This window comes from Melanerpes formicivorus, unplaced genomic scaffold, assembly GCF_026170545.1.
Source record: "Melanerpes formicivorus ecotype bairdi unplaced genomic scaffold, bMelFor1.0.p_v2 SCAF_17, whole genome shotgun sequence".
Lineage (NCBI taxonomy): Eukaryota > Metazoa > Chordata > Aves > Piciformes > Picidae > Melanerpes > Melanerpes formicivorus.
The window spans coordinates 9,104,244-9,126,102 of record NW_027142369.1 but is presented as its reverse complement, the minus strand read 5'-3'; the positions used below and the strand labels follow the sequence as shown (position 1 = coordinate 9,126,102).

The 21,859-nt window shown below is 36.2% G+C and overlaps 1 long non-coding RNA gene across 1 annotated transcript; it reads left to right on the top strand.

Moving 5' to 3' along the window:
* Window positions 1–1,134: 1,134 nt before the first annotated feature.
* Window positions 1,135–19,873, top strand: LOC137446367 (uncharacterized). Its single transcript, XR_010988631.1, has 4 exons — window positions 1,135–1,222; window positions 6,140–6,213; window positions 14,221–14,290; window positions 15,515–19,873. It is a non-coding gene; the product is annotated as an uncharacterized lncRNA (long non-coding RNA).
* Window positions 19,874–21,859: the final 1,986 nt, after the last annotated feature.

The following is a 21,859-nucleotide window of genomic DNA, read 5'->3' as shown; positions in this document are numbered from 1 at the left end:
GTGTGTGTGTACATGCATAGCTTTTTACCTGTCTCTTGTAATGGTGCTCTAGGATGAGAGAAGACAGGAAAACTGTGGTTAAATAGCTGGTTGCCAGTGATTTCCAGCAATTTCCCTGTTAGATTTTATGCAAACTATTCTGACTAGATCAAAGGATCAGAAATCTAACATGTAAAGAGGACACTACACCTGAGAACTGAAGAAGCAAATGCTTAAGAGTATGTGGGAGAAAAGCAAGGGCAAAGGAGAAAGAAAATAGTAGGTGTGATGTCAAGAGTAGGTAAAAAGCGTATCTATACTCATTTTTTAAAAGGCAATAATAATGCATGGATTGAACAGTGAGTTTCAGGTACTTTTCTATACAGTATTCTGGAGAAAGCAAGCAATGCCTTGCTCTTAAAAAACACACAATAACAATAAAAAACCAAATGGGCAGAGTGGTAGCATTGCAACCCTCAGAAGAAGGTATCACCTTCTGTTGTTTCTGGCCATTTCTCTTTCAGGGTAGGACTTACTGTAGGACTGCTTAATAAACTAAGCTAGAAATATGAAAACATTTGCATTCTACATGACTCTTCTGCCTCTACTGCACTATGAAGCCATGATAGGAATTGCTGGATATCTGTGGCTCCTGGCACAATGAGTCCTTGGTGTCAGAAGGAGCCATTGTTATTGAAAGAAGAAGAAATAGTATTGTCACATGCTGGAGGAAGAATTGAGGAAACAACTAAAAAGGCAAGAGAAGAAAACTCTAAACATAGCAAATACATATTTAGAGCACCATCACATTATTTCTATCACATCAAGCCTTTCTCCTGCAGTTTTATATATTAATGCTTCCTTAGGTTGGGATTTTTAATCTGTTCTGCTCCATTGCACAGTTATATCCACCCTGAACTCTTGAGAGTATTTCTGGTTCCCTTAATGTCTAGTGTAATTCTCTATTTCCTTGAGACATAGCCAAACTTCTCTAGTCTGTAGCAAGGGATCATTTCATCCAATTGATTTATATTTTCCCACCCTGACTCTGTAGTCAGTTATATTAGACCTCTTTGGCCAAGCTCTCTTATTTTCAGTTTTAAGGTGCTGATGTTAATGCAAAGACATTTTTATATTTTTATTTTACAGCTAATAGTGAAGTCGTTATTAGCACCTTTCAAGTGAAACTCTGAGGACCTCTGTTCTTCACTCTGAGGATCAGGTGCTAATGATGTGACCTTGGGTAAATTATTTAACCTCTCTGGATTCTAGACTGCATTTTTATATTGCCAGGGTAACTCAGAAGGGACTCCAGTGAAATGTGGGTAATATCACCAGCAAGAAAAAAGAAATTTAAATAGGAGATACTTCCTCCTCTCTACTTCATTTTTCATGCCTGTAGTGTCATCATTGTTTCCTTCCATGTTTAATTTCTTTATAAAACATTTAAATCCTCCTGTGAAAAGTACTCTGTTGACACAAATTACTGTATATGTCATTGTTTCAGGAAAGCTGTTTCCCTGACCCTTTTGGGTCCCTAACAATAATGTCCTGGAAAACCAGCACAATTCAAAAATCACAAAAAACACACAAAAATCTTACTGCCTGAGAGTTTCCTTAAGAATAACACTCAGACAGATTTCAGGACAACAGCAACGCGTTCAATACATTGAACCTTTTGGTACTCGGTGGCTGCACATTACTGGATCATATGAGATCCAAGCTGGGGCAGACCAGATTCGTGTTCTGTCATCCACCCTTGTCCCCTAATAGCCAATCTTCAACCCATACAAAGATATGAAAAATAAATAACATTGCCTTGCATTTATTAACTGTAGCATACCATGATGGAGTGAAAATGCCTTTAAATTCCATGAAAGTAGAGAATTAAGTGTTCTGTTTGGTAGGGCTTTGAAAATAATAGCAAAAGTGGTGGCTTTCTTTGCTTAATAATTCTAAGTAATTTTTTAGGGAAATTATGTCCTTATATCATTGGATCTGTGCAGTGACCATCACAAATAGAACTTAAGAGTGGGGTTAAAATTGCTTAGGGGAGACAGAAAAGTTACTTTATTTTTTTCAGTGATAATGTGGGAAAAAAGATTGAGATTGACACTTGAGCTTCTGTTTTATTCTCTAGAAGAGTAGCAAATTTTTCAATTGTACCAAAAGACAGCGGGGGGGGGAGGGGGTGGGGGGTTGGGGTGGTGAGTCATAGGGGGGATGGGTAGGGAGCCTAGAAAAAACTTGGAATATTTAATTTTTTAATTTATTTATTTTTTAATCTCAAATGAAGCCTCTAAAAGACCATTTAGCTGTGAAATCATGCTTGGGAGATGGGATGGGTGTTTGGTTTGGGGTTTTTGTGTTGGTTTTGGGGTTGTTTTTGTGTGTTTTGGTGGGGTTTTTTTTGTTTGTTTGTGGGTTGTGTTTTTTTTTTTTAGTTTGTTGTTTGTTTTTTTTTTTTCCCTGAAGATGCCTAAATTATATATCCAAGGAAAGATAAGCTACTCTTTTTTTTTATTTTATTTTTTATGTGAACAGCAGCTTTTTAAATTTATTCAGACTAATGAGCTAGTATAAATTTTGAGAATACTAATTCACAGAAGTCGTTTCTGTGGTGGGAGAAACACAACAAGGTTGTCACAGCCTGTGAACAAAGTGAATTGGTTACATGACTGACAGTAAAGATTTCTTTTAACATCAGTAAAAGGAGGTTGAAGTGACAGGTAAGAGGACAGATGCAGAATTCTGCAGCACTCTGAGTTTGTATACTATCACTAAGGGACAAGTTGACTTGATACCAACTTAATAGGCTCAGCAGGGGCTAACGACAAAGGGATGGAGACTGTAAATGGGTGTAATAGGGCATCTATACTGTTTCAACATAAGCATAAAAACTATCTAGCTGGTTTTGGATGAGGAAATTAATCACATTACCTTTAGAGTCAAGCTTGTCTTTTAATCTAGGAACTGCTTGGTATACAATATTTCACAGGAAATATGCACATAATTTTAGTCACTTTTACTCGTCTTAGAAATGAATTTAGCATCATCACCAGGCAGCTTAAATTTCACATCATCTCTGAGGAAATGAAATACTGGAGCAAAACTATAAATGGGAATCTTAAAACCAAAGAGTTACATTATACAGCATATAACATGCTGTATAATCTGCTAGCAAGGATGCTTACAAATGAAAAGGTGAATCTTCCACACTTTTCTTGTGCATGGAAGGTCCAGTCTAATGGGTTTCTATAACAGTGTTGGCTACTGTATTCAGTACCAGATGAATTAAGACAGGGGATGTCTTGCCATCAGAAATAATTCTACAGTGGGAAGAAATCCTGCTGTGCTGAAAGTTGACCTCTTGGACAAACACTCTGTAATAAAAAGTGCTATTTTCTACGAGCACATTGGGAGTTTTAAATCATGAAACTAAAGTACCCCAGGCTCTGACAGTAAAATTTTCATTCAAAGAAGGGCTCAGCTTCACAACACAATAAATTATAAATGACTAGGACATATAAAACATTTAAAGATATACAGAAATTCACTGTATTTGTGTTCAGTAGACGAGTTCAGCTCTTGAAATACTTTTTTATGTCAATCTTTCCTATTCAGATGAAGGAGGGGAGAGTCTTGCTCAAAATAAGTAGAAACAAAATGAAATGGACGTTTTACACCAAAAGTCTGAATTTAATTGCTCCATGAGGTTTTATTTCGTATCGTGTGCAACTGTAAGTGGAGACTGTAGATGATATGCACCTATATGGGGAGATTTTGTTCATTGTAATATAAATTGAAGGATGTGTAGAATTCTTTAGGAAATTATTGTAATAAAAACCCCTACATTTCAGCGGTGAACAGGGTTTGGGGTGTTACTGGATGGAATATGCAGAAGGAAATGGTTCCCCAGTAGCTGTCACATGAACCCCACTGACATCCTAGTGAGGCTGATTTTACACATAACTGTTGAGGGGATCAGACTGCTGGACTCATTAAACTGTCGCACAACCAATGTCCCCACAATAGATCAAAAAAACCAACAAACCAACATACTTGATGTTGTTTCCACCACACACACACAATAATAATAATAAAAATCAGGTTATCTGATGAAGTAGCTTTGGGGAAATGTTCCCTCTCATTCCCTAACAGCAGCAGGTACCAGACCTCCCATCATGCTGGCATGGGCAGAAATAATGAGAAACTTTGAATTTCCAGGGAAATTCAGAGAAAAAAAGATTAAAATCAGGGAAGGGTCAGAAATAAAGTAAATGTAGGAAAGGAAAAACTCTTTGTTTGGAGTGAGTTCTCCATATACTGGCAAAACTTTCCTGGAGAAAAATCAACAACATTTGGAGAATGGACTCTTCTATATCACAGATGAGCTCATGACTTAATTGTAAATCAAGGGCGAGGTCCCTCTCCACTACAAGTTCATGCATGGCCTGTCTACATAAGCAAAGGCTGAGGAAACTTCTAGCTATCTCAGAGGCAGCTAGGAGCATGGTGTGTTTTCTGTGCAGGATATGCTTGCTATCCTATTCCTAGTTGGAAATGCACCCAAAAAAAAAACCACAAACAAACAAACAAAAAAGCCCCAATTCAAATGTGTTTTACTCCTCTCTGCTGGAAGCAGGTAAATAGAGTAAAATACCTTAGATTGTACACCTACAGTTAGTGTCCAGGATCCAAACTGTTAGTAAAATATGTACTATACAAAGAAAGTACGAAAAACTAAACTAAAAAAAAAAAAACAGGAAATACCTTCAAAGAGTAAGCTTTTTCATAGTATGCAATGACGTTTCCCCTTTGAGTGTACTGTGCCCCATACAATTATCCTCAGCTTTAGATCATGTGGAAATCAGTCTAATAGACACTAACACATAATCATTGTCTAGCCTTCCTAAGCCCATCGGCTACCACCCAGAATTAATTTACGTTAGCCTGAAATGTAGTATATAGCTAGGATTTTAAAAGAAGCCTGTGAGTGTAAGGGTGTGTCTGTACCTTTTGCATTCAGAACAAATCTTTTAAGTTAGTGTTTCTATTTTTCCACACAGACAAACAATCAGGTGCTCACAAGCCACTGACTTTCATCTCCCTTAGCTTCTTCTGAGATTTTTTGGGTTATATTTAATCTACTGTATGTGTTATAATTATATTCAGTATATTCACTGTTAAGTGCCATTAACATATAGCCAGTTCTCCAGTGCTAGCCTTTTTGGGTCTGGTATATAGGCTCAGGTGAATATATATGAATAGACCTCCATCACTTTGCACCAAGACCTACCTCCATTCCCTAGAAAAAGACTGATTTTTAGGTGGAAAATCTGCCTAGTTGCCCCCATGCAGCCAAATATATCCTTGGCTGCTGCTTCTCCTCTTCTTCCCATTCTTTATATCTTATACATATAGGACCCCTGTCACCTCACTTTTCTCTGAGAATGAGGAGTTTAAACAAAAAGAGACAGAGTGAAACTATATTCAACAACTTTGGAAATAGCACCCTTATATATTTTTTTTTTTTTTTTTTATGAAAAAGAAGTCTAACTGCAGTGTCTAAGTATGCAGACAGATTCATTCATGTGTGTATAACCTCTTGCCAAACCAGCATTCCAGGGCAGGTATTCAGTTAATCACAGTTTGCACAGGGACTTCAGCCAAACCCTCAGGTAGCTTTGTTATTTTTTTAGTGTTTTATTTGCTATAATTCAGTATCCTCCACCTGTGGTCTCCAGAACCTACCATAATCAAACTGGGAGGCATGATAAGGAAACCAGCTATTTATTCTTTTTTTTTTTCTTTTTTTTTTTTCTTTTTTTTTTTCATTGTCCCACATGCAATGTGATATTTTATCCAATCTATATAAGACATCATAAATGGAGGGGAAGACATAGCACTGCCAAGAGACTGAGCTCAAAAATCAATATTTATGATGCCATAAATGATTTTTCCCCCTACCTAATTTTTTATTTTTTTATTATTTTTTTTTTTGGGTGGGATGAGGAATAAAGAAGTTATCAGTAGGGATTTCTGCACCTGGAACTCTTACATTAGAATAATTTGTTTTAAAATGTTGATGATTAGCAGTATTTCAGTCTTTAATCTTTTTTTTTCCTTTTTTTTTTTCCCTGGACAACACAAATAACAGTATGTTGTGAAGGTGAAGGAGGAGACAGGACACAAGGCTTTTTACTGCTTATGTGCCCCATACCTCAACTAATGGTAAGGATGCAAAACTACTGAAACTTTTAGGAAAGAAATTAAGTATTTTATAAAGATTACTTTACACACACACATGTTCACACACAGAGAGACAGAGAAGAATTAAGCTTGAAATCCACTCCAGTCACATTAAACCCAGATGTTTGGACTTTGTGCAAGTGGAGTGTAGAGCAGCTGCAGAGAGGAAATCCAACCTGAACCTGAAGCCAAGCTGAATGTGGGGCCTTTGTGTAGCTCCAGTACAATTATCTTTGTAGCAGAGGGGCAGAAGCAGGCTGTTCTTGCAGCTTTTGACAGGCACTTGTCCACTTCTCCATTGGAACTGGATCCTCTCACTATATCTGCTGGCACTGAATGGACTTCATTTAGGATATGTCAGTCTGAACTACTTTCATCAAAATGGATTTCCCGCGTGCACATTTAGAGTCAAACTTCATACAATAGACAGAAAAGTTGTCCCATAATAATTTCTCAGAAAGCAGATTGTTTACAAAATGTAATGAAGTATTTATCCAGTCTTTGTTTTGCATCTGAATTCTAAAGGAACATTAAAAACAAATCTTGAATCTCTTCTGAAAAGTTCAGCATCTCTAGTATAACACATTCGAGACTGACAGAAAAGGATAGGGATATTTGTATACATAGATATAGGTGATATTGATATGCAGCTGTAGACACACACACATATTGCATTGTTTACATAATTTATTTCTCAGCTGAATCTCTTAAGGGTCCAGACACAATGCAATAACTCCCTTATTCAGAATTCTGTACACAATTTCCTACAAGAGCTTAAACATGTTTTAATTTTATTCCTGGAAATTTATTCCTGGAAAAGCATTTAGAAAGCTGTTACTCTTTCTTAGAAGATGAGCCCACAATATGAATATGAATACTGGATTAACTATTAAGGCTAATGTAATGTGTTAATAATATGTCAAGTTCACACTGCTGGCTGCTTTTAATAACATAGCAATACATTGAAATTCATGTTACCTGGCAGAAATTGTGTCCATAGTCTCATATAATCATATTTAGAAAGTGCTTTCAGACTGCATTGACTGAATTCAAGTTTTAGGAGGAAAAAAATAAGCTTTATACTTACACAGTATCTTACATCTGAGGATCTTAAAAGTACTTTAATTTCACATACTATTAACATAATACAATAGTCTTTTCATATTCTCTTTTTTGTATTTGACTTCTTTCTTGCCTTTTGTCTTCTCTCTCTCTCATCCATTGACTATATACAATTATTCCTGCTTCTTTTATCTATACCTGTATAGATTATTTCTTTTTGATATGTCCATACTGCATGCATTTTTTTATCTAGACTGAGTCTCTGCCTTCAGATTTATATCAACTAAAGAAAAACAAATTCTAGAATTAAAAGAAAAACAGACACAAAACCCAGCAACACTGTATTATATCTTAGATGTTCTTCTTTGTAGTTTAAACCATCCAACCTCATTACAGAACAATGGCTGAGATTGTTGGTAATTATGGCTTAAAAGAGATTTCAACTTTCCTGACACAGAAAGCTCTCTGAGTTGTTGTTGGGTTTTTTTTTTTCCCTTTTTTTTCTTTTTTTTTTTTTCCCCACAGCCTAAGCTGCAGTTGTTGAAGATGAGTTCTGGGAACTGATTAGAGATCAGAACCAACACCAATACTTGTCCCATTCCTCCACTAAGGAGCGTGTGACCACTCATGATGCTGTAACCTGCAGCTGGGATTTTAACTTAGAGAAAACCTTCCATGTCAGCTGGCACATGCCTGTGGTCAGAAGTGTTAGACCCAGCACTGAAGGCATGCCAGAACTGCCTGGAAGCCAAATTAATCTGAAATGACAAGCTGGTCATCGCCAGTATAGAAATCCTAGGCAGTCTGGCTAGAAAAGTAACTGCTATTCTCAGTTTGTTGTTTTATGAAGATTCCCCTGTTGATTATACAGGAATCTGAATAATGAACTTGTGGACCAGGTGAATGTTTCTAGCTAATTAAATACATGTGTACAGAAGAGGTAATTTTAAAATAAAAGCTGTGTAAGAAATAGTTGGCAGTTACAGAAAAAAAAACAAACAAAACCACAAAACCAAAAATTTAAGAATAATCCCAGAAAGAATAATCCCAGATATTGGCCTGATTTCTCCTTTTGCTCCATAATGTTTTCTTTAGAGTAAAATTACATTGGAATAGCCTTCTTAGCTATGTTATGTAATCTTTTGAAAAACTTGCAATCAGTGTACCTCTTGTCGTACTAGCTTCTGCTATCTCATCAAAAATATTTATTGTCAGGTTTCTGTTTTCTCTCCTCAATAACTTTGAATGTCTTTTTCTTATTTTCTTGTAAGAAAGAATTACTAATAAATAATAGCTACTAGCAAAACCACTTTATTTGCTTTTGGGTGGTAGAGAGTGTCAAACACTATGTTACACAATCAGTCACAGGTGTTAATTCCTATGTAAGATTTAGCTCTTCATTAAAAATAAAAAAAAAAAAAAAAAAGAAAAAAGAAAAAGAAAGAAGAAAGCCAAATGTTAAGGAAGGGGATGATGGTGAGGTTACTTCAGATCAGAATATGTGTGTTTAAACAAAGTGTTAGGTTTTGTTGTGTGGTAGAGTAAAAGCCAAAAGCTTCTTTTTTTCATCCTGGTTTTCAAATTGAAGAGATGTTACTGGAACAACTATTCTCACAAGGTTTTGGCCAAGATGGCATGAATCTTAGGAAAAAAAAAAAAAAAAGATGATCTCACAAGACCTCTGACAACCAAAGCAGAAAAAAATCTCCCACATTAGTTTGTACCACAGGCTACTGCTTAGGGCTAAAAACCCGATGAGAACAATATACAGCAATGTTGAGCTATCAAAACAAAAATTAAATACTTCCAGAGCTCCTTTACTCTCAAAATCTAAAGCCAAACCTGATCACAAGAAGGGTATGGTCTCCTCAGAGCAGCTCTCACATCTATCATCAATATTCAACTGTCACATCTATTGTGGATTATATAATGCCTGGAAAATAAGCATCTGAAGAAAGGAAAAGGCAAACCAGACATCTCATTACAAAGCTTCTGGTATATTTTCATATCCCAATAGCTTTCATCTTCAAATTATAAATGCTGACATGAAGTACCCAGATCTTTATTGTGACGAGGTGTCTGGGGAAGGAAGAAGTTAGAAGAAAACAGTCTGTAGATAGGTAGCGTGGTGGACTTGATTTTGAACGACTTTGTCCACCTCAGAATGATATTATTTCCAGTTTTATGGTCAGCAAAGGCTGGAAGAATTAACATGCCACTTAATTTACACACTCACAATGTTGTGCACGTATTTACACATGGATTGTTTGAACCCTGTGACTACGTACATGTGTGTATTCATAACTAAGGTAGTTGACATAGCGGATATTAAGTATAGCCACAGTTAGATGGGTCTACTATTTATGAAATGATATAAAAGGTTTTCCACACAATGTTGTCTGGACTAGAACTTCAATGGATATATGCTAGCATAGAAGCATTTATTTCAGTGCCTATTTCATACCAGCTTTGACCGTGGCCTTATGTATTCATCATGAACATTCATATTCCCTCATTTTCTATGAAAACAAAAAAAAAAGGTCTTGTAATTAAGACCTGTTGTCAGTTTTGGAAAAGGATTTTCTGCAACATTTTGAAATTTTACCAATATGAGAAAATAGAACATGGAATGCTTTTTACCAGATTTTAAAGTTATATGTAGAGAGAGGATCTTAAAAGAAAGTAGTATATCAAGCTCACGAGTGCAAGACAGATATTTATGACATGATTTGCTTCAGCCTTGTAGAATGAAATTGGGAGTAATAAAATGTGTGCAGAGGAGTATTCAAACTGTTGCATCCTCTGGATTCATTGGAGATGACGTGAAAAAGTTGTTTGGATGCTTTATTATGTGTGGATATCCTATAAAAAATGCTAGTCTGGAAGTAAAAGCGGCCAGAGATAAAGATGAGCATGATGAGGTTGACACTCCAATTAAACTTCAAACCCTCTTTTTATGTTACACATTAAAAATCATGTTCAAACCAATAAACAGAATGAATAAACATAGTATCATTGTATGTGTATTATGCATCTATAAAAATAGAACACAAGGCTCAGCTTTAGTTTTTCTGTGGTATTTAGTAATTGTAAGACATGACTGTATGGAAGGAAAGCTTTGGAATAAGATAACCTTTAGGTTAACACATGCTCTTAAATAAGTCAGTGGAGTCTCTAATGTTCTCAATTCAGCCTTATTAGGAGCACTTCATTCTCTTAAATATATTATAAAAGAAAAAGAGATTAGGATGGAGAAAGGTCAATAAAGAACAAATAGACCACTCCAATAATTGAAGGAAAAACTCATTTGAGCTCCTAGGTGGTTTGACCCTATTTTTTTTTTTTTGGTCCCTTTTTTCTCCTGTGATCTGTGCAGAGCTCATATTCTGTCTATCAGGAGGTGCTTGATCCATTCTTCTTCCCTGTATCACCTAGTGCATCAGTACTGTTTCTCCAGAAGACAACAGGACAGTCTGAGGAACATCTTGGACTGAGACTCTTAAGGCTGAATTAAAGAGAGTAACACCTAACAAGACACAGACAAAATTACTTGCAAATTCATGGTCCTTTGAATTACCTTGGAACCAACATGTAAAATACCTAGCTGGGAAAGCCCATGGCTTAATGGATTAATCCATTAAACAAACAAGATGGTTTCTTCCATCTTCATCTGAAAGAACAGATGCCCCTGATTTTAACTTAATTGTAGGTACAACTTTTTCTTGCTCCAGTGGCATAAAAGCATAGACTCCTTTGTGTGGCACAGGAACATTTTTCAGCCTAAGTTAGGACACCAAAAGGAACAGTTTGGATTTTTTTCCTAGCTGGAAATGTCTTGGATATAGCAAGATGGGAACAGCTGCTTCATCTCTCTCTGCTCCATTCTGCTGCCTTGAGTTTCCAAACACTGCAAGTTTCAGTAGGTATGATGGCTTTTCTTCATCATGGCCTCTTTGACCCACCCAAATGAAAAGTAAATTATATATATACACAACCCTGGATAGGTGGGGGATATGTTAAACTGGGGTACCAGAAAGACTATGTAAATGAGATAATTTGTACATGCAGTTAATAGGTTCATGAAATCAATTTTTGCATCTTCTCTCAGAATGGTGTCAGAAAATATTTTTCTCCCCACTGAAAAATATTAGTAAACTGAGGTTTTTTGTTGTTTACAGTTTTTCCTTGAAATGCTTCTGACAGTATAAAAAAACCTACCCTTAGATTTTAGCAGAAATGGGAAATTTTAAACAAAAAATAATCTAAAAAACTACAAAAAAGATTTCCATTCAGTGGAAATGCATTATCTGAGAGGGAAAAAGGAACACATTTTAAAAAAGAACCTGCTTTAGAATCTCTTGACTAGCTGCAGTTTTCAGCCATTACATGACTATTATTATTAATGCTTCTGTTATTTTTAGTCCTGATAGTTTCAAACAAGCAAGCATTTCCTAAAACAATATTATAGGACAATACCTTATTTAATATAAATCACTATGTTCTCTTCAAAGAGATCCTACAATGGGAAAATATGAGAAAATGGGAATGTTGGGAAGCTCACTGAATTTGAAAGCCCATCTAACTGTTGTGTGACACGTAAGCACGTTGTGTTGCATGCAGCATTTTTACTCTACATAAGAGTTTAAAAATATTGTGGTTTAGCTTTTTACTTCCATTAAAAATTTCATACAACATCATGCACGTTAATTGAAGCAAATGTGAGTGAAATACAACCCTTGGATTTTATTATACAAATTTAATTCAAGAAAAAGAGGAGGAGGGAGGGGGAAAGGGACGGCTCAACAAATTGTCATGGATTTATTTTTTTCATTTATATTATGTTCCCCAGAATGAAAAGCTGCCCAATGGAAGTTAGATATAAAAGCTAGACAGTTTAATATGATTTTGCTGCAAGAAAAACTGGACTAGATAAAAAAAAAATCCATATCTTAATGATAGGTAAATAATCCTTTAGTATCTCAGATGTACATGCTACAGGCAGGAACTCTCTGTTCAAGAAAACTCTTTTATTCTTGTATGCTATTACTGCAGAGATATTGCTATATTGGTAGATACATTCCTACACTGATAAATAGACTGCATAAACAATATGCCCCCCCATAAGCAAGATAATGTTAGTACATTCTAGTAATAATAGCTCCCCTGCAGGAAGCTAGATTTTTCCCTTTTTCTAAATGCTAACAAGAACTGCTCCAAGGTTATCCATGTAATGAAAAACAGGTACACAGAAGTCTCTTTCCCTTGTCTCTTCTGTCTCAGGTGATAACGTAGCAGATTTCCTTATCCCCATGTACTCTGATGGCATGTGCTTGTGCATATGTCCATGTGCATGTGTATGACATTTTCTTACTTAATAAAAAAAATGTGTGCATTATTCCAATGTCAATACAGTTTTAGTTGCTTGTGAGATCCCTGCATATATTTGATAGCTACTTCATTTCAAAGACTCTGATGAAGTCCATAATCCAGAGGAATGTAGCACAAGTCCCTGCATGATGTACCATAGGGTAAACTGCTAAGAATCACTTGCAGCTCTGCATGGAGCCACATAGTTCTCTTTGATAAGTTGCCCGACCTGAGAAAGATGAAAATATGTCCATTATTATGAAGACTGCTGAAAGAATATTGGATTATTAGTCTGCCTAGTGACAAGATCTTGGAGAATGATTTAGTTACAGCATGTTGGTGATCATGCTTTTAAAAAGGCAGATCTTGTTATTTTTTAAGTTATTAAAAGGTATAGATTTTTGGATGGTAGACTTGTAGAATCAGAATTTGCATCTATTTCAGAACAGTTGTCTGGTTTCTGGAGGACCTACACACAGACATAGCATACAAGTGTAAAACCTACTGTACTACTGTACAACTACTGCAGTTGTTTCCTCTGTTCATGTACATAAAAGTTGTGACATGCAACAAGCTAGCCCTGGCATAGAGATACTCCCACCCCTTGTGTGAAATAATGAAGGCATAGTTAAAACTATTGCCCTTGTATTTCTCCACTTTTCTTTGTTCTGGAGGAGATGGAATAGAAAAGTATGGGCACATACATGGCTGTATGGAATATGAGTTTGAGGACCTGGGCCAGGAGAGGACTGTAAAAAAGTGTACTTAGACTGTGGTTTTGGCTTTACATATCCATACTGTTGCCTGAATGCTGTGATTCTTGCTTTATTGTGCAACCTCAATGCATACTGTCTACAACTCTCAGTTGTCCTTGTGGTAAACAACGTCAGTACTCAGTATTTCTTTGTGTTCACACCATGCAGATGGCTGTTAAGTCTAGATTTTACCATGGGCTTCAAGGCATGTTTAATGCATAGTGTAGCCATATCTAATCAAAATCTGAGACCAGTAAAATTGCACTGTGTGGGTAAATTAATTTTTTTCCTGCTGTGGAGAGTCTCACACATTTTGTCATGAAGCAAACAGAAAGAGGAAGAGGAAAGAGGAAGAGTTGTTACAGAAAGCAGCCACCAATCTGGATATTGCTTTGGAAATGCCTCGCTTTAGGAGTGCCCACATTGTTATCCATCTGCCTCTTCTCTCACAGAAACCACAGTTACAAACATAACAATGTATTAGCTTAGAGGTTTTTAAGGAAATGAATGTTGTTTTCCTTAAGTATACTCCATTCTCTGCTTATAGAGGAAGAGGTTGAGAGCAAGAATGCAGGCAAATGAGTCTTTTGAACTACTATTGTTCACATCACAATGTAACTTCATTTTTGCAATGCCTATCACAAAAAGGTTATCCCAAAAGGCTTTATAGTTGGAAAAAATATAAATCCTATTAATAGCAGGATGGAGAGGAAATTGAGAAAATCAAAACATAAAGTTGTTGGGTTTTGGAGGGGTTTTTTTTGTTTGGTTTTGTGTTGGTTATCTATTTATTTATTTATTTTAGGCTACATGTGGAAAAAGATCAAAAGTCAAGTCAGCAGAGAAATGGGAATGTACATTCCAGATGGCTGCAGGTAGGAGGAGAAGGTTTTCTCACTCAGCAATGGGAAATGCACCAGTACCATATAGCACTAGCAGAAAAGATAACTAGAGGAAGACAAAGGGATAAATGGAAAAACAGGGACAATAATTCATTCAGACTTGATTAAATTCCACCCAATGGAAACCAATTTTCATCTCCGAGGTTAGAAACCAAAGCAGTTCATGAATATGGCATGCAAAGCAAAACTTGTTTTCACATAGACATGTAAGAAGTTTTCATAAGGAATACAAAACTTGGGCTGAGTTTGCCTTAAAATGTTACCAGATTCATTAAAAAAAACCCCAAGCATTAATTGAGACAAATTTATGTTCCTCTCTGTGCATCTCATTATCTTGTAAAACAAGTTACAGCAGGTCTTTTATACCTTTTTGAATAATTCTACATTGGTAAAACTTCAGAGGCACAATTGCTCTGTTCTCCTCTTCTTCAGGTTTTGACAAAATGTAGCCTTTTGTAACATTAACATTATGTAGAACAAAAGTTATTCTTCTTCACAAGAGACATTATGAATCCAAAATTTACTTGATTTTGACTAAAAATGATGCTGTTTTCAAGTTTTCCCTGAAGTGAAATAATTAAGATGTAATAATTTCAGGACATTCAAAATATTTCGTTCCCTTAATATTAATTTTTGATGTTGATACATTTAATATCTGAATTTTAATTATTTTTTTCCAAATGAAAAGTCTGAGTACTTCATTAAAAAAAGAATAATAAAAGTAAGAATGAGGTGTTTTGACATCATCAGAGCAATTTCATGTGTTTTTCCCTAAAGGAAATTATTGCAAAACCCACCCAATTTTGCAAAGCTTTTCAGTTTTGACAGATACTTAGATTTCAAAAGAGTGTAGGTCTATTGAATTTTCTTCAGCTTGCTGTGAGTCAATCATATATTTTCGAATATATTACTTCAGAAGAGAAAACAACAGAAAAACAGATCTGGTTGTTACTTCCACTTCCTGCGACTTTCTTCTCCGTACTTGTCAGCAGCACAGCAGCAGTGAGATGCCTCCTATTGTACGGCTATGTGCAGGACACCACTGTACTTCTTAGCTGCTGCTCAGCCCAGCTGGTTGTTTGCCCTTGCAGTGCTGTAGTGTTGATGGGAAATCTGAGTGAGGTATAGTTCACTAAAGATGAACCAGGCATGGAAATTTGGAAAGTGAGATGAGCCATTTTTTTTCTATTATTACAGGCATTAATAGTCCTCAGAATGAAGTTCTCCTTTTAGGATGTAAGTGGAAATCTGCTTCAGAGAGGGCAGAGGAAAGGAAGCACAAGGCTCAGAGTTTCGAATGAGGATCATGTATCTTCTGCACCTGTCAGCTTCCTTGTCTGCTTAGTGCCTATCTGGTGGCCAGCGGGAGTTAATGGTTGCCTTAGGCATTGTGGCTGACTGCTTTGCTTCCACCCAGTGAGAAATGCCTTTGGCAGGAAGGCCCGTGGCTCATCAGAGGCTGTATCACTCTACATAGGGGCAATGGAAAAACAGCCCCACCAAAGCTGGGTTCACTGCTCTCCAAAGTTATTCAGAGACACTGATCTTGGGTGGTTCCTTTGCTCATTAAATTTTCTTCTCTTTCTCAAACCTTTCTTTCACTTAGAATTTTCCACATAAGAAGGATCAGGTTTGTGGTTTTTTTTCCCAGGTCTTAATGCCAGCATATATATTTTAGTACATAGAAGACACTACTAACTAGAAGAGGAGAAAAAGGAAGTGTGAGTTGGTGATGACAGTAACAAGGAGGTGTTTCTTAAAAGGCACAGAATGTAAAAAGGTTGGGAGTTTTCTTGAAATCCTTCTAAATTACATAACAATATTATTACTGTACATTCTGGAAGGAAATACTACTTAGCATTCATGATTTGCAATCAGTTAATTACACTTCATGATATTTTCTTTTGCAGTGTATGAGTTGTTATTATGCTACCCCATTTTACAGGAAATGAAACCATGCAAAGCTTTCTGTAGACAACACAATAAACTGTTGGTGGAATTCAGAGTAGCATGTAAAAGTTCTTTATCTGTGCATTAGCAAAAAAAAAAATAAATAAAAAAAAAATTATGTAACTGTTGTAACATGAAAATTATATTCTAGAACCATCATGAATAAAGCACAAGAGAAAAGCTACACATTGCTGAGAATCTATCATTTCCAGGGGCAGAGATCATGCAAAGAAAATGGTTCCCTGCAGTTGCCACAACTTCCAAGCCTTGAATAACCTGAGAAACATTAGATTCTGGTATTGCTAACTTTGCAGCTGAAATAGCCTCAAAGTTATAAGGGAAACTGGACATCATACACTGGTTCTGTGTATTCTCTCTTCAATGCATCATTAATGAAAAGTGAAGTTATATAGAAACTAAATTCTAGTCATCCACCTTCTGTGGCACACAGCATTTATGAATTTCAATTTCAAGGCAGTATATTCTTGGAAAAAGATAATTCATCACAACTAACAAATGCAGAGAAAGAACTGTTTAATTTAGGTCATTAGGTTACCCATAATATATTACAATACTCACAAGAACTCAACACTCATTGTGAATTGTGAATTGCTATGTGTTCTGTGTATTCCTGATACATTCTTGTTAGCATTTGAACACTCCTGAGCTCTTGTACCTGCTGCCCTCAATTACTTCAACAAGCAATAGCTCTTACTTGGCTCTGTTACTGCTTCTACCTGCTAGGAAGCAGGGAAAAATGTCACTGTACAGGTAAATGGGATCCTGGAGATGTTTTCACTTGCTAAGGCTGGGAAACATCTGCCTCTTAAAAGGGGTAGAGAACATGGCTGTTGAAATTATGTCAGATTTTGAGACATTCAAATTCCACTCCCAAAAAACTTACTCATTTTGAAACACATTTAACTGGGGCAGTGACCACATAACTGGAGTCAGTAAGTCCTGGGTTATCTTATTTCCATCTCTAGCTCACTGGCTAGTCTTGGACAAAGCTTCGCATAAGATCTGGGAAATCATCTATTCCAGTTTCCTCACCTGCAAAAATGGTTAGACTGATAAACACTTTTTGAAGGCAGCTTACTGGGCATTGTGGGATTCTCTGGTTCATGCCTATTAATATCAATTTAGTCCTTATGTAATACTATCATAACTTTATGTACAGCTCAAAAAACTTATATATGAGTCCCAGGGCAGGCATCAGCTTGTGGAATGGAAGGAATGGAGATGAAAAATGGAGCAAGCAGGAAAGGATGTTTGAATAGGAAGAAGGAAATTACTTGTAGAGGAGACAGGACCATCACTGAGAGTTTCTGCTGTCAGCAGTCTTATCCAAAATAACCTTCTGTGCTGCCATCCCAGCCAGAAACAGGTGGCAACTTCATATAAGCACTCATAGAATCAAGGCTTAAAGAAAACAGGAAAAAAACAAAACAAAACAAAAAAAACCCACCCCACAATTTCTGTGGGAAAGATTATAGCTGTTGAGAGCATTATTCACTTCATGGTGGAGAGGACACAGGGATGTCTGGGAGAACCAGAGCGTCCTGTGTAGGAGTCCTCAAAGAAAACATCCCCCTTGCAACCTGTTTCATCAAAGTCATTCCTCTTTTGAATCATGGGGTAGATTACACTTGCTTTCAGCACTTTACGAACCTGTCATAAAGATGCAGCTTGAAATCCCCTCAACACTTCCTCTTGCTGTTTTTATCAAGCATACTAGTATAGACAAAATTCTAGCTTGCCCAAATGTATTCTCTCTTAAGGAGTCAGACACCTACCCGCTTTCAAACTGAAACAATTGCTGCCAGACTGCAGCTGTCCATTTTGAGTAAGGTGTGCTGTTCCACAAGTTCGTCACACCCTGGAAAGGTTTAATGCTTAAAAGACTGATGCCAGACCCTCCTGTGAGGGGATGTATTGAAAGAAATGGAGCTGGAAGGGCAGAGAAACTGAGAATGTGTTCCATGGGTTTTACCTTTTGTTAGTGTAAATTCAGTACCATCATCATCATCAGGTCTCTCCTTGTTGCTTTCTTGTGGTGCTCTAACCTCTGATTGCTTATTTATAGAAAAACCCCACAATTTTTGCCTAAGTTCAGGAGGAAAAGAAAAGACATAATTTATATAGCTAAAGTGTTTCTATAGATTTGCAATGGGAGAACTGCTGTTTCTTTTTGTTGAAAATAAAGGTCCGTTTGGAAAACAGTCTCTTTAACAGTGAAGTAAGCACAGGAGATGGAAACGTTTTTGATGGTTTCTGTGGGAATTAAGCACTTCTTAAAACTGAATTAATAAGAATGTAACAGCTAAAAATGCATAGAATATGCACTTAACCTTGGAAATTTCCCCTATATATCATCTGAGAAAAGGCTTAATCTTAAATTTGGGGCATATGTATCTCTCATCTGAAACCATGAGGATGTTTAATATCCAAGGAGGAATTGAATATCTTATAATTTTAAATAAAGAATTAGAAAATGTCCTAACAATCATCTTCAATTTTACTAAAAGGAAATGTGGTTCTTATGGACAGAAGTGAAGTAAAACCAGACCAAGAACAAGGATTTCAGATATGGTAGAGAATAGAGTGTACAAATACTCTAGGATGTGACATGAGAGCTACATATGTATGTTCACGGTAATGGCAGCTTTAGCTCAAGCTTTAAAGCACTTTCCAGTGGGAATCTGGCCTTTTGATACTAACCCTTTCAGGTAAAATTTTTGAAATCTTAATTTGAAATTTTTAATTCAAACCAAATTAAGAGTGAAAATGGAATGGTGACAAATAGACATGTGTCCATTGTTCTGCAATATTACAATCTGTGAGTTTGTCATATATTGAAGGACATTGACTAACCCAGTTTATGTATACCCACAGACTGACCTGTCTAGGTCCTCTGCCATTCTAGGCTGAGTCCCAGATTGGACTTCAAGTCTAAAAGGGGAGTTTTCAGGCCAGGAAGACAGGGGTTCTCCTGTACAATTGCATTACTCTCTGAACTACAGTATAGCCATCCCCAAATCCTCAAATGTGGAAAATCACAGGGAAGACCTGTCAGGAGCTGAACCCTTCAATTAGTATATTACACATATAAACATATGATCTGGGAAAAATCTGTCACAGAGCTGGGCTTGCATTATATGTTATAATAAATATAGCAACAGAATGTACTGAGGTCTTCCAGCTTAGCTGCTGAGATTTTTCTCAAAATGCACTTTGATCTCAATATCATGGCATTTGGTCAATTCATCTGATACTGTTGTTTGACCACTTATCCTGCATAAGCCAGGAGGTCCAGAGGATCCCAGTAAAACTTCTCTGTTTTTCTGCAATAGATTTTCTAAATTTCCTCTTAAATGTTCATGGTTCTTGCTTGTTTTCAGAAGCTTCTAACTAGATTAAAATAATTTCTCTACCACTTGATAATTTTCAATGGGATTAGATAACTTCATATTTATATAAGATCCAAGGAGAAGGTTGTAAAATACTGAAAAATGTTCATATATATGATCTGGAACAGGATGCTTCTCAACAGATAGTCTTATTAGACTTTCTAATTTGGTAGAATTTTGTATAAATTTGAGAAGAAGGGGGAAAAAAAATTATTGCTTTAAGGTTTTTCAGTTCTGTATGACTTAGAGTTTTTAATGGCAATTGTCATTTATGTTACATTGATTTTAATTGTCACACTTACTGGATTTGTGGTATTTGTTTCCAAGTGTCACTTTAAGAATAATGCTAGATGCTTTCCTTTCAATAGGGTTAGCTTTTAGATTTTCTCAGCCTTGCATATCTGCAGACAGAAGAAGCTTGATACCTTCCTCTGTTCTCTCTCATGGAATTTGTGACTTTTTTTTGAGGCTTCAGTACAATATTGAGACCTACCAACATGTATGTGCACTTGATATTAGCTGCTAATGCCACTTAGGTGTTCCTCTTGAATAAATGAGTATAATCTTTATTTGTTTGATGTGGGGTTTGTGTAGAGATCTCCATAAGACTGAGGTATTCAAATTGCAACAGACATTAGTAGAAATAGGTAAAATAGCCGATGGATGTACCTTGCTAGTTGCCTGTGTTTTACTCTCTTTTTCTATCATAGGAGTTTAAGCAAACAAGTAAATTTCTGCATTAGCATTTCAGTGTTTTCTGTGTGACATATGAATAAAAATAATTTTCTGCTTATAAAGTCAAGTCTAAAGTTCATTAGGATTTTCAAATATCTTAAAGACCTTTCAAGCTAAAGTGAATGGACAGGTAGAAGTTTAATATTTCCAGATCCTTGTGGCAGGAACAAGAACATATAATTTACCCAAAAAAAAAAAACCCAAACAGAACAAAACAAAACAAACAAATAAAACACAAAAAGAAAAGAAAAAACCTAACATTTAAAAAATTTGATTAAGTAGCTGTATGTGGTTTGGGGTTTTTTTGTTTGTGGGTTTGGTTTTTTGATTGGTTTTGCTTATAATTATTATTACTGTTTTGTTGTTTTACAAAGTTTATGTAATGCAGAGAACAATTTAAGAGCATGACAGTCTTATGAACCCTTGTCCTCCCATTTCAATAATATAACTACCCAGTGGCAACTACAGCATTGCACACCTGTAAAAATAACATGATGAAAATATTTAATGTATTTTTAGCCCCCTTTTAATACTACTTCATAATTAAAGTAATTTGTAGCATATATTAAATACTATTACACTGGTTTTGTGTTCTGATTTTTTAATGACTTTTGAAAAGAACAACTAATAACAGAAAAATAACACCAATTTAATTAACAGCATCAATTCAGAGTGAAGTTAATGGCACTGTTTGCATTACTAATGCAAGCAGAATTTGGCCCCTAGGAAGTAATTTCATGTGACAGTTACATGTTTGTCTCTGAAGTACCAATAGCATCTGCCAGGTGGGCTTAAAAATATAGGCTTAGATTGTTATGCTAATGAAAATTTCTGCCCTGATAGTGTTAAGTTATTTTTTGTGAATAACTGAAGAATTCAGCTATAGCCAGAAAATGCTTCAGTCCACTTGATGCCATGGAGAGAGGAGTTTCTCCAAGTGACCTCAAGAGTGGAAAAACAAGGCAGAACAGAAAGACCAGGGAAGGGACATAAGATCTCAGGCAGTAATCAAGCAAATGGGTGAGCCTTCATGGATAATGAAGGGTAAAACCATTAGGATAAAGGCTAAGACTGAAGGTTACATCAGAGGCCAAATCTCAGGTTAAGCCACCATTCCTCACATCACTGCTCTCTTAACACCAAATCAAAATCAAGATCATCATGAAGCTGATTTCCTAAATAATGTTTAATCTTTGGACACAAAGCTCTCTGGCTTGCTCAGTGGTTTCCCAGATTTTACCTTGTCAATATCTATGAATACTTGAGGGGTGGATGTCAAGATGAAGGTGACAGTCTCATTTTAGTAGTGTCCTGTGATACGACAAGGAGCAGAGGGTACAAGCTGAAACACAGGAGGTTCCACCTCAACACAAGGAGACACTTATTTACAGTGAGTGTGATGGAGCACTGGAACAGGCTGCCCATTGGAGTCTTCTTCTCTGGAGAC